The following is a 13,615-nucleotide window of genomic DNA, read 5'->3' as shown; positions in this document are numbered from 1 at the left end:
AAGAAACCAGAACAGCTGGGGGAAACTCAAACATGCAAATTCCACATTTTCAGCACCAGAGATCAGGATCAGGATCAGGATCAAACCCTGGTCGCTGGAGCTGTGAGACACTACCTGTAATGTCAGTGTGCTGACCATAACATTTTCTCTGCATTCTTCATGTACCCATCCACCAGACTAAGACACATTCCCATCAAAGAGCACAATGCAAAGCTTTGTGGTTTAGCTTTGGCAAAAGGTGTTGCATGGCATATCTCTCATCACAATCCCCTGGTCCAATGTTCACCATCTTTACTGCCCAACGGATGGCTTATCGGATCTTCCAGTTGGCCCATTTCAGCTGTGCCCATGAAGGTAGATGCTCAGTCACTCAATTGCCTCAGAAAGTTACCACTCCCACAGCTGCTTGCGGATGGTGGTACTAGTAATGCTGGTCTCCTCTGTTGTAGTGAGGAAACTCCTGCACAACACAAGGCATTTTTCTGCAGTGGTGTGACAAAACTCCGCCTCGCCACTGGGGTCAGGAAAAGGCTGCAGCCATTTTGTGTTTTGCAAAGCAGTACATTGGATGCAAAAGGCCTCGGGACATCCTGAGCTTGTAAATGGTGCCGTGCAAATGACAACAACTTTCCTTCTAATCAGAAGATAAGAGCAAAGCAGGCACTTAAAGCCAGAGAGTTATATAGCACGGAAACAGGCCCTTCAGCCCAACTGGTCTATGCTGACCAAGGTTCCTTATGCAAGCTAGTCCCATTTGCCAGCATTTGGCGCATAACCTTCTAAACCTTTCCAATCCATGCCCATATCCAATTGTCTTTTAAAAGTTGTTATTGTACTTGCCTCAACCATTTCTTCTGGCAGCTCATTACACATATACGCCACCCTTTGTGTAAAAAAAAGTTGCCCTTCAAGTTCCTATTAAATCTTTCCCCTCCCACCTTAAACCTATGCCCTCCAGTTCTTGATTCCCCAACCCTGGGCAGAAGATTGAGTGCATTCACCTATCTGTGCCCCTTGTGGTTTTATACACTTGATTAAAATGTTCACTGCTATCCCTAGTGCATTCATTAGCAAGTTGACATACAATATTTGGATACGTTAATATCCATTTGCGACTATTGGGATTATGCAGTTTGTACTCCAAGTAATCAGTTTACATCTTATTTTAACATAGTGTCACATTCAAAGAGAACTGGAGGTTTTTCTGTGATGTAACACATTAATAGAGCAGATGGATATTAACAAGAAAGAGAGAATGCTAATTGTTTCAATGATGCAAGTAAAACAGCTGCTGATGAGGCTACCTTTGAACCCGACTAAAGCAAAGTCTGGCATGTGGAATCAAGGTACCTGAATCTCACTCGGCAGGTGAGCAAACCGAGATTAGCATGAGTTTCAGATTCTGTTATGACATTCCGTCAAAACAGTTTAAAAAAATCATTTGCACTCATATTGTGACTTTATGACAGAGGTTCTATGATAAATCAGGAAGAAATTGCTGGTCCAAGTCATCAAGTCATTCAACACAGAAACAGGCTCTTTGGCCCACTCCGTCCATGTCATCCATCAGGTACCCATCTATACCCAGCCCATTTACAGCACTTGGTTCATAACTTTCGATGTCTTGGCGATTCAAGTGCTCGTCTACATTCTTCTTATATGTTTTAAGAGTCTCTGCCTCCACCACTGTCTCAAACAATGACTTCCAAACTCCAACCATCCTCTGGGTGAAAAAAATATCCCCACTAAACCTCTTATTCCTTACCTTCACCCACTGCCCTCTGGTTACAGACACCTCTGCTACAGGGAAAAGTTTACTTCTGTCTATCCTGTCTATACCCCTCATAATTGTATGCACATCTATTAGCACCTCCCTCAGCCTTCTCCACTCCAAGGGAAACAAACCCAGCCTATCCAGTCTCTCCTCATATCTGAGGTTCACTGTCCCAGGTAACATCCTGGTGAATCTCTTCTGTACCCTCTGCAGAGCAATCACATCCTTTCTATCAGTCCTGATGAAGGGTCTTGGCTTGAAACGTCAACTGTTCATTTCCCTCCATAGATGCTGCCTGACCTGCTGAGTTCCTGCAGCACCTTGTGTGCGTGGCTCCAGATTTGTGACATCTGCAGTCTCTCTTGTGTCTGTGTACATCCTTTCTATGCTCTGACGTTTTAACTGGACTTATCAGTGGTCATCTTATTTATACTGAGAATTCTATTAGTATTTCATTTCTGATTAGCTGGTTTTGCATTCCAACATTACTTAGTTCCATTGGTTATTAGTTCCATCGCTTGTGATAGCAGCATCTATTTGGCACAGTGCCTTCATTTGGTTTTCTGTGAATGAATATCAGTTGCAGTTAAGAATGTGGAGGAAGTTCATGAATACGATCAGGAGGCTCCTGGTATGCATACAGGTTGATGATCTATTTTAGGAGCTCTTCATCCATGTAAAGAAAAGCACTAAGGGGTATTGTTTGATTTGCTTCCTAGGACTATTTATTTCTATCAAGTACTAAGGAGCAGGAACACACAAGAAAGTTGGAGCAGGAGTAATTCGCCTGGCCCCTCATGTCTGCCCTGTTATGGCTGGTTTGCTCCAGACCTTGACTCTTCTTCTATGCCAGTTCTCCAAAGACTTCAATTCACTGATCTTTCAAAAATCTATCTGCCTCTCTTTAACACCTCCAGTGATCGAGCCTGAACAGCCCTCTAGGGTGTAGATTTCCAGAGATTTACTACCTGTAAGAAGAAATGCTTATACACCTGAGTTTTAAATGGTCACTCCCTTATCTTGTAACTAAGCAGCAACATGATACACACTTGTTTGGTGAAGAACCACAAGATTAGTGCATGAATCTGAGGGGTAGACATTCCACTTTGGTACAAATTGCAACCGAAATTCTAACAGTTTTGAAAACTAGATCTTTTTAGGTATTTTCAATCAAAAAAAAATTACATATAACTAAATGAAAAAAATGCTGTGCCCGAGTGTAGTTGGGTATCATTTTAAGGCTTCATTTTCTAAAATACCAATTTACTTCAAAAAATATTTTGTAATCTCTTTGAGAATGATTGCTTAATGTCTGATTTATACAATTGAGAATAAATTTACACAAACAATAATCATTTTTAAGTCAGCATATCAATCCACTGTGTGAGTCTAACAATAATATGCAAAACTATTTTCTAGCTAGATGCTGGTATTCCTTAACAATTGAAAAAACTTTCAAAATCCACCTATTCAAATTCAAAGTTTTGCTTCAATGTTTATAGTTTGCTTCAATGTCAGCATGCTCATGCAATTATGGAAACTCACAGTGGTGATTAATGCACCCTTGGATCGCAGCCAATGTTGTGGGTGGAGTCTACTTCCAGAACTTTTTAATAGTACTTGTTTCACTGACAGATGCACTGCTGTCAATAGAGATGTGGTGTGACAAAGGTAACTGTTCATTGAACCACAATGACAATTTACTCAGCAAACAAAATCTATTTAAAGCACCAACGAAACAGAAACTACAGCAATTTCTCCCAATAAAAGCAGGGTAATACTGAAGAAAGTGCAGTGGGTGGAGGATAGTTACATGTAAATGTTGTGGATAATTTCAGTGTTAATCACTTACACCAGTGTAGCCACCAAACTAGATGGCTTGCTGACAGAGGAGTTGCCCAGTCATCACTCTTAACTGCTGCTGTCACCAAATTGCTGTCACCAATTTTAAACGTTCACCTGTCCCCCACAGCAGAATCCAGACGTTCCTTGAGTGCTTATTCTTTTGTTGCTCCTTAATGTTTTTAAACTATTAAAGTGATTTATACTGAACTAAAGCTTCCCATTTTCCTTCTCAACACTTTGATATCCTGAATCCTCTGTGGTGTCCTATTGCTGTCAGCCTGTCTAAAAAGTAAAGAACTCGTGTTTTCTAATCTTGCCTTTATTACTGAGCCCTTCAAAGCCAAGTTTCCTGATTCTTCTCCGTATCATCGAAAAATGTTGACAGTTGACGTTTCAGGTCGAGACCCTTCATCTGGACTCATCAGCAGTCTTGACCCAAAGTGTCGATTGTCCATTTCCCTCCACAGATGCTGCCTGACCACTGAGTTCCCCTAGCAGTTCCTTTTTTTTAGCTTGAAAAAGCTGGAAATCAGAAATCAAACAGAAAATATGAGAAACACTCAGCAGGTCAGGCAGCATCTGTGGAAAGAGAAACAGACTAATGTTTCAGGTGGAGGACCCTTTGTCGGAACGGATGCTATCTGACCTACTGAATGTTTCCAGCATTTTCTATTTTTATTCCAATTTGGGATGTATTGTGGACTAAGATAGATAACATTTAGCAGGTCAGGCAATAGGTCTGGTGAAAGAATTCACATTACTCTTTCAGGTTGGTCAATGATCTTTCATCACAAGATATTTCAGAATTCTATTATTAAATAGCTTGAGCAGAACCTCCCTTGATTTATTTTCTACTGGTGTTTTGTACTTTTGTAAAGGTTGGGTTAATCAAGAAAAGCCAACATGTATTTGCTAAAAGCATTTGTGACTGATTAATTGAATTCTTTGATCTGCCCACCTGGTTCAGCATTTAGTTTATTTCTTAATTGCTTTTCCCCAATAATGAACACTCATAGGATTCTTTCAGCCTTACCTACAGATACTAATGTCAATAGATGTAAATGGATACAATATAATTGCCTTTATAGAGATGTGGCTGTAGGGTGGCCAAGGCTGGAAGTTGAATATCCAAGAGTAGGATTCAGGTCCAAGGGTAGGGGTGGCATAGTGGGGTGGTACAACACATAATGGTACCATGGTTTAGTCCTGATCTTGAGTGCTGAACGTTCGATCCTGATCTTGGGTGGTGTCTTTGTGGAGTTTGCACATTCTCCCTGTGACCATGTGGGTTTCCTGTGCAGGTTGGTAGGTTAACTGGCTACTGTAAATTGCCTGTAGTGTGCAGGTGGGAAACAGGAGAAATGGGACAGGGTGCAGAGTTGAGGGGAATGCAAGAGGAAGTTGGGATTAATGTAGATGGGTGATTGATGGTTGGTGCAGATTTGGTGGGCTGAAGGGCCTGTTTCTGTGCTGTATGTCTCTCCACCCATGACATTTGATATTTAGCAGACAAAGGAGGGGTGGGTGGGTGAAGGGTGAAAACAGGGTATTGGTTCAAAAAATTCAAGGTCAGTTTTGGTTGAGCTGAGAATTATCGAGGGGCAGAACATGTTGGAAGAAGTTGTTTATGGGCCTCCAACCAACAGTGGCAAGTTAGTGGATGGCATCAAACACAAAATTAAGAATGCAAGGGACAAGGATAGTTCAGTACTAACAGGTGACTTTAACTTACATATAGACAATGCAAAACAAATTAGCAGTAATACTGTGAGGGATGAATTCTTGGTCTGTGCACAAGATATTTTTAGACCAGTAAATAGAGCAGCCAACAAGGAAGAGGCTATTCTAGATTGAGTATCGTGCAATGAGAAGGGGTTGGTTAATAATGTTGTTTTGTCGGGTCCTTTAAGGAAGCATGATGGAATTTTCATTAAGTTGGAAATGGAAGTCCATTCCCAGAGTCCTGAATTTAGACCAAGCAGACTCATGAAGTTATGAAGAGGGAGTTGGCTGTGATAGAATGGGGAGCTTCATTAAAAAGCATGACACAGGATAGGTAATGCCTAGCACTGTAGGAATAAATGTAGGAATTGCAACATTTATAAATTTATTTCTAATTTATGCTTAATTTATATTTTTCTTGTGAATGTTGTTTATATGATGCTCTGTGCCTGTGATGCTGCTGCAAGTAAGTTTTTCATTGCACCTGTGCACACATGTACTTGTGCATATGACAATAAACTCGACTTTGACTTTGGAATTCTTTTCTGGAGTGAAAGCACAAAAGGAAAAGTGGCCCAACCACAGCAAACAGAACAATTTAGAGATAGTATTAGACACAAAGAGGATGCATAAAACTTTGCTAGAAAGAGTAGCAGGCCTGAGGATTTGGAGCACTTTAGAGTTAAGCAAAAATGAACCAAGAGTTTGATTATGAAATAAAAAATAATCAGCGTACAGTTACAAAGAACATAAAATTGGGCTGTAAAAACTCCTACAAGCATGTAGAAAGAAAAAAGATTAGCGAAGACAAATGTAATTTCAGTTAGAAACAGGAGAATTTGTAATGGGAGAACAAAGAAATAGCAGAGCAATTAAACAAATACTTTGGTTCTAACTTTGCAGAAGAGGAAACAAATAACATGCTGGAAATACGAGGGAACCAGGAGTCTAATGAAAAGGAGGAATGAAAGAAAATTAGTTTTGGTGAAGAAAACAAGTGCTGGGAAAATAAATGGAACTGAAAGCTGCTAAATCCCCAGGGCCTGATTATCTACATCCCAGAGCACTAATAAAGGTAGTCATGGAAATAGTGGATGCATTGGTTGACATCTTCCAAAACTGTATAGATTGAGGAATGGTCCCTGGAGGCTGGAAAGTAATAAACGTAACCCCAGTATTCAAAAAAAAAGAGGGAGAAAACAGGCAGCTACAGACCAGTTTGCCTAGTTCCAGTAATTGGGGAAAGTGCTAGAGTCTATCATAAAGAATGTGTTAACAGGACACTTAGACAATATGGATGGAATTAGACAAAGTCAACATGGATTTATGAAAGGGAAATCGTGTTTGAAAAACATCCTGCTTTTTTTTTAAGGAAGCATCTGTTAGAATAGATAAAGAAGAACCAGTAGTTGTGGTGTATTTGGATTTTCCAAAGGCCTTTGGTAAGATCCCATGAAAGAGCTCAGGATGCAAAATTAAAATTTGTTGAGAGACAGGAAAAGTCAGGGTGGCAAGTATTAATTGGTGGGTTACTAAAGGGATCAGTACTTGGGCCACAGTAATTCACAATATATATCAATGATTTAGATGAGGAAATAGAATGTAATATTTCAAACTTTGCTGATGACACAAAACTTGCTGAGATTACGAGGAGGATGCAAGGTGATTTAGATATACTGAGTGAGTGGATAAATGCATGGTAGATACAATATAGCATGGAATAATGTGAAGTTAACTACTTTGGTAGAGAAGCAGAAAGGCAAAGTATTACTTAAGTGGTGAGAGATTGGGTGCTGTTGATGTATAAAGGAACCTGGATGTCCTTGTACACCAGTCACTGAAAGCAAACCTATAAGGTGAAGCAAATAACTTAGAAGGCAAATGGTATGTTGGCCTTCATCGCATGAAGTTTTGATAAAGGAGTAAGGATCTCTTGATAAAATTAGACAGGGCTTTGGTGAGAACACGTCTGAACTATCGTGTCCAGTTTGGGTCTCTTTACCAAACAAGTAATATAGTTACCATTGAGGGAGTATAGTGAAGGTTCCACTAGACTGAAGCCTAGGACGAGGGGATTGTCATATTAGGAGAGATTGGGTCGACTAGGCCTGTATTCACTAGAGTTTAAAAGAATGAGAAGACTTATACAAAATTGTGACAGGGCTCGACAGGCTGGATGCAGTGAGGATGATTGATGTTCTCCCAGCATCAAACACCACTAACGTAGGAGAATAGTTTGATGTCTCTGGGCCTGTACTCAATGGCATTCAGAAGGATGGCATTCAGAAACCTATCAGATACTGGAAGGCCTGGATAGAGTAAACATAAAGAGGATGTTTCCATTAATAGGAGAGTCTAGGATCCAAGGGCACAGCCTCAGAATAAAGGGACATCCCTTTAAAACTGAGATGAGGAGGAATTTCTTCAGCCAGAGATTGGTGAATCTGTGGAATTTGTTGCCACAGAGGGCTGTGGAGGCCAAGTCATTGTGTGTATTTAAGACAGAGATTGATAGGTTCTTGATTGGTAAGGGGGTTAAGGGTTACAGGGAGAAGGTGGGAGACTGGGGTTGAAATTTTTGTAATTTTGGGCCACCAGAAATTTTTGTAAAAACCTCTTTGGTCCTCTGATATCCTTTAAGGAAAGAAATTTCTCCCCTTTGGTCTGGTCCATGAGAATCCAGGTTGTCTGTGGTTGACTGTGAATTTCCCTCTGAAGTAACCAAGCTAGGCTGTGAATTGTATCATAATTGTTATGCACCGTGGGAGTTCCTTCACCACAGTCAGGAAGGCGGCTCACCACCAAAGGCAATTAAGGGAAGTGCAATAAATGGCTCTTCTTGCCAGCACTATCCACAGCCTCTGCCTGAACAAACAGAATCCAACACTACACCTCTGAAGTCCTTTGAGTCCATTCACTCACATGCAGTCACTTGATTTCAGTGGAAACAGGTTGTGAAAATTTTATTTTCTTTAAATTTCAGGTTGAATTTCATCATCAGAAATAATGATTCTTTGAGCAACAGGCTCCAAATCCATTAAGCCGAGGCTGGAGCACCTTTGTCCTTCATCTCACAGGGTTTATATATTCTACTGCCGCTGGTACACGTGTGCCAGTAATGCATTCAACACTCTTCAGTTGAACGATATAAGAAATAAAAGCAGGATTTATTCTTACAGACCCCCTCAGGCATACTTCATCAGTAAGTAAGATCGTGGCTAATCCTGTTCAAAAACCTACATGTCTGACTGAGCACCTAAAGTCTCTGAGTTAGAGAATTCCAGTGACTTACACGTTCCTGCATAAAGAATCTTTTTTCTTCTCAGCCCTACTTGGCCAACCCTGATTGAGTGACTCTCTAGCTAGGGGTAACAGCCACACTGCTACAACCCTATCAGACCTAATAAGAACCTTCTTTGTCTCAATGAGACCGTCCCTCATTCTTCTAAATGCTACTGAGTACAGGCCAATCTTACTTCTCCTCTAAGGATAACTCCCTCATCCCAGGCATCACTTAAGTGAGTATCTGCAGCACTGATTCAAGATAAGCATCTCCCTCTGTAAGTGCAGAGATCACATGAGGTCTTGCCATACAGTATCTGCAAGCTTGGCTTGATATTGTACTCCCACCATTGTGCAGTGAAAAACATTTGCTTTCTGAAATGCTTGCTGTTGACTTTCTCATGAACCAAGTCAAGAGGATCCCTCATTAGACCAGGGAGGTAGCACAGCACTTAAATTACTGGATTCTTAATCTAGAGACCTAGACTAACAATTCAGAGACACAAATTCAAATCCTACTGTGGCAATTGTGAAATTTAAATTGAGTTAATAATGTTGAGTTTAACAAGAAGTCTAAACAATTATGATCACAAAACTACCATTTTGTAGTAAAAACTGCTGTGTTTCAGGGGAAGAAATCTGGCATCCTTATCAAGTTGGGCTCTTGTGTGATACCTTACCCACAGCAATGTTGTCGACTCTTAAGTTTTCGCTGAAGAGGCCTAGTAACTCACTGTGTTCAGGAGTAATGAAAAACTGGGTGACAAATTACCAATGATGCCCACATTCCTAAAAGCACTCATACAATCTGTCTATATCTCTTTGCAGATACTTCACATCCTCCTCACAGCTCACTCTCCTATTTAGCATTGTAACATCAATATATTTGGATATAATGAGTCTTTTAATCTAAGTCGTTAATGTAAATTATGAATAGATAGGAACCCTAGGTCAACCCATTAGTAACAGTCAGCCAATGTGAAAATGACCCATTTAATCTGACTCTTTTCGGTCCTTGAACCAATCCTCTACTCATGGCAAGAACACACAGACATTGGAAATAGGAGGAGGACTAGACCATTCAACCCTCACCATGGCACTGCCAATCAGTAAGATCATGACTAATCCTGAGTGCCATTTTCCTCCAGGAGCCCATATCCCTTAATTCCCATAATATCCATATGCTAATATATTAACCTTAATCATGTAAATCCTTGTTTTATGCAGCAACGTTTTATATGATATCTTACTTTGAAATCCAAATATATTACATCTGCTACTTTCTCCAGATCTACCCTGCTAGTTAGGTCCACAAAGTATGCCATTTGATTTGTTAAACGTGATTTTTATTTTACAAAACCACATTGACTCTAATTTTCTATGGCATAGAAAGTGGAGCTATTTGTGTCTTTTTTTTATTATGTACCTATCATAATAAAGCTCACTTGATGCGTATCTTAATGCAATAGTGACCAGGTTTGGCAGAAGTCTCACCTATTAAGAAATTACACCAGGCAGTTCCAGGTATGATTGACTTTTGCATGACTGATGCCAGTTGTGTACAAAATGACATCATCAGCAGGTTATCCACCTTACCAAAAGCGAATGGAGCAATCATGGAGACACAAGAGAGACTGCAGATGCTGGAAATCTGGAGCAAAACACAAATGCTGGAGGAACTTAGCGGGTCAGGCAGCATCTATGGAGGGAAATGGATAGTCGATGTTTTAGCTCGAGACCCTTCCTCAGTGCTCCTCCTCAGACCCTTCCTCAGGACAATCATGTGCAGCCTATGCCTTTCATTTGTAGCTCCCAGTCAAACAAGGAGCAAAGTCCATGCAAGTTGGCAAAGCAATGTGAATGAAAGAATCCTGACTGGGACCCCACTGAGTTGCTGTGTAAATTGCCTGCCGAAGCTTTTAATGCTGGGCCTCATAGTGTTACAACTATGCACAGCAGTTGGACATACTACAGTCTCTGCAGAGTAATGAGGTTTTGCATTGCAGTGGCATGGGTCATGAGAGGCATGGGACTCAGTCTGTGCCAATGGTCACAGTTGGGGGTGGAGGTGGTGAAGATGGCATAGTTACATTTAGCTGTGTCCACCCCCCACTCCTTGTTTTCTTCACTTCTATGACAGCTAATTCTGCTGCTGTATTATGGCTGCCTCAGGAACAGTTCTTTCAATCTATAACTTCTGTTTCCTTGTGGCAAAAGTACTACAGCTGCAAGCATCTACCATCAGGAACCAGGGTAAAAATCAGCCATCACTTTAATGATTTTTGTAGAGTTAAAATTCCCCAATTTCATGAAGTTTTGAGGCTTCCCCCCTTTGTACATTCAAACTAAATATAGCACATGTTTAACACTTTAAAATAGGGGGGAAATCTAATTTTTCAGCAGATCCTCATTGTTGCTGCAGGAAAATTCCAATAATCCAGGATGCTTGGAGCTTTGGTGCCATTCTGGCTGCTTTTCTGGACTATTGGATGTTAGTAACCCAGAACACTTTTGATTCACTTCTTTTAGATGTTACGCAGTGGTCTATTAAGCGTTTCAGTGAACTGGATAGGTTTAACAAGAGTGCAAGAACTAGAGCCCAGTTAGTGGAAAGAAGTGCAGAAACTGGGGCTGTGGGGAGTGGGAAGGGAATGTGGGAACTGGGACCCCAGTAAGTGGAAAGGGAGCATGGGAACCATGGCACAGTGAGTGGAAAAGGATCATGGATATGGGGGGCACCAGTGAGTGGAATGTGAGAGCGGCAAATATCGACTGGTGATCCAGATGCTGAGCCATCAGGATTTCTGAATAGTCAGGGAGTGGATTATCAAAATTTCACTAATGTCCTCAATGTTGTTGCCCAGCATTTTCCTTACAACAGAATATGGTTATAGCTTCCTTCTTTCTTAAGAAGCAATATTACGTTTGCTACTTTCCAATCTGCTGGGTACTTGGCAACACTTTATCATTGAGCCTCATACTCTCTCTGGACTAATAAGAATCAAATCTCAGGGGAATGCTAACTTGTCATGTTTTTTAATAGGATTTCAAAATTCCAATATTATTCTTGCACCCTAGCACAGATAGCATTGCTCATTCACTTCCTGTCAACAGAACTAATTGTGCAAATGTCATGCAGCTTTCTTAAAATGTCTTGGGATTTGGCCAATACCAGCAAGGCCGCAGAAAATGAACATCCCTCATTTGCCTGAGGGAATTAAGAGTAAATTACTTAATGAGGCGTGTGTTCATACATAGGTTGGGTAGGGTGAAGGTGGCTGTTTCTTTTCCCTGAAATTTGATCTAGTGATTTTCATGGTCTGTGGCAATAACCCACACACACACACCATTTATTTTTACTCAAGTTCACTTAAACTACTTTCAGGGATAAGAGTAGACCTCTTTGTCTCCAGGTTGCTGAAAAACTACTGTAACAACTAGATTTCCATTGAAAATCCATCAACAGTAGATGCTGGAATTCTGAAGTGAAAGCAGAAGCAGTTGGACACACTCTGCAGGTCAGGCGACATCTGCGGAAAGAGTAACAGTATTAAAGTTTCAGGTCAAAGATCCTTCATTAGAGTTAACGTTTCAGACAAGGGGTCTTTGACCAGAAACATTAACTCACTTTTTCCACAGATCTGCCTGACCTGCTGAGAGTTTTCAGCTTGTTTCTGTAAACTACATTTCCATGCCTGTGTGACCAGTCTTGCAGGTTCACAGAGATGGTATAAGCCTTCCTGATTGCAAGTCCGTACAATGGCCTGATTTCCTGTCAGGCTGGCAGAGGGGATCCAGGGACTGATGAAGTGCAAGAAACCAAAAGAAAAACCAAATACAAACTACAGAGGAATATAAAAAATAACCTGAGGACACATGAAAAACTGAATAGGCCCAATTTTCAGTCAGATCAGGAAACCCGGGGCAGAAAATTCATGGCAAGACACTGGTATAACAAAAGGTTGGCATCTCCTTTTATGTTTCCTTGGGCTGCTTCCAGAGAATCCGTAATGTGCAAGCCCAGCGTTGCCATGGATACAAGATAAAGATTTGGCCTCCTGGCCTCATTTTCCTGCTCTGGCTCTGGAGAGATGCCCAGAGAGAGGAATGCCTTTCGGAGCTGTCAAGGATCTCCACAAAATGGATGTCTGTGCGTCCAGGCGGTAAAGTGGCCTCTTTCCTTGTACCATACCAATCCCTGCCATCCCCACCCACCTGTCTAGAACTAAGGTGGAGAGGGGCAGTTCTGGTGGGAAGTCAGGAACATTGATGCTAGATGTCTAGGGAAGTAGGAAGATCAGCATGCAGCAGCAAAGGACATTGACTAGAGAGAGGCAGAGAAAACATAAACTTCTGCACACATCTACTGTCATAAACACTGAAGTTGTAAACTTCTTTGAATGTGCAGATAACTTTGCATGCTTTGTGTCCACGTGATTTGAAAAACATTAGGGAAAGAGTTTTTGGAATTATTTTTCCCTGGTGTTTTCTGGTCCTTCTGCACTTCCCAGCCTGAAGGTCCATAAACCTCCCCTAAAGTCATTCGAAGTTACTCAAGGACGGATTACAGAGGGATCCTCACCGTAATTTGCAATGGATAAAGAGATAGAATGCCTATTGTTAGCTTAATAGTTCTGTACCCACACAACATCCGAATGAGATCAAGTGCTCAGCAGAGAGATGATTGAAGGCATCTTCATTGCATCCTTTAAAGATGCCTCCTACTTGTCTGAGAAGGATATTGTTTGATACACCAACCCATTAAGCATTAAATGCTTCATTAAATGCTTAGTTTTCCTGGTACTTTAGATGCTGTGAATTCTGAAGAAGAGATTTACATCAGAGTGGCCAATGTACATGAAAACTAAACTCCAAAGTGAATGCATTTCAATGTGGTGTTGTTGTTGAAAGAGTTTTTTATTAGAACTGATATTGCTTCATCCAAATTGATTCCGTTGCTTCAGTGATTGAGAATTTATAGTCTGCCCTCTT

At 40.9% G+C, this 13,615-nt stretch overlaps 1 protein-coding gene across 5 annotated transcripts in view; it reads left to right on the top strand.

The window, feature by feature from the left end:
- The window catches only part of sema4ba (sema domain, immunoglobulin domain (Ig), transmembrane domain (TM) and short cytoplasmic domain, (semaphorin) 4Ba), a 340,196-nt gene that overhangs the window by 219,206 nt on the left and 107,375 nt on the right, over positions 1–13,615 (top strand). The window contains exon 1 of one of the 5 annotated variants that reach the window (XM_052040701.1): positions 6,303–6,416. The exons of the other annotated variants lie outside the window; for them this stretch is intronic. The gene's annotated coding sequence lies outside the window, so the exon portion shown is untranslated. Of the gene's footprint in view, positions 1–6,302; positions 6,417–13,615 lie in introns of those variants that run through there. 5 annotated transcript variants of the gene reach the window in all.

The sequence above is a fragment of the Pristis pectinata genome, chromosome 28, assembly GCF_009764475.1.
Source record: "Pristis pectinata isolate sPriPec2 chromosome 28, sPriPec2.1.pri, whole genome shotgun sequence".
In the NCBI taxonomy this organism is placed as follows: Eukaryota; Metazoa; Chordata; class Chondrichthyes; order Rhinopristiformes; family Pristidae; genus Pristis; species Pristis pectinata.
Note: the sequence above shows the minus strand (reverse complement) of the source record. Positions and strands in the feature narration are given on the sequence as shown.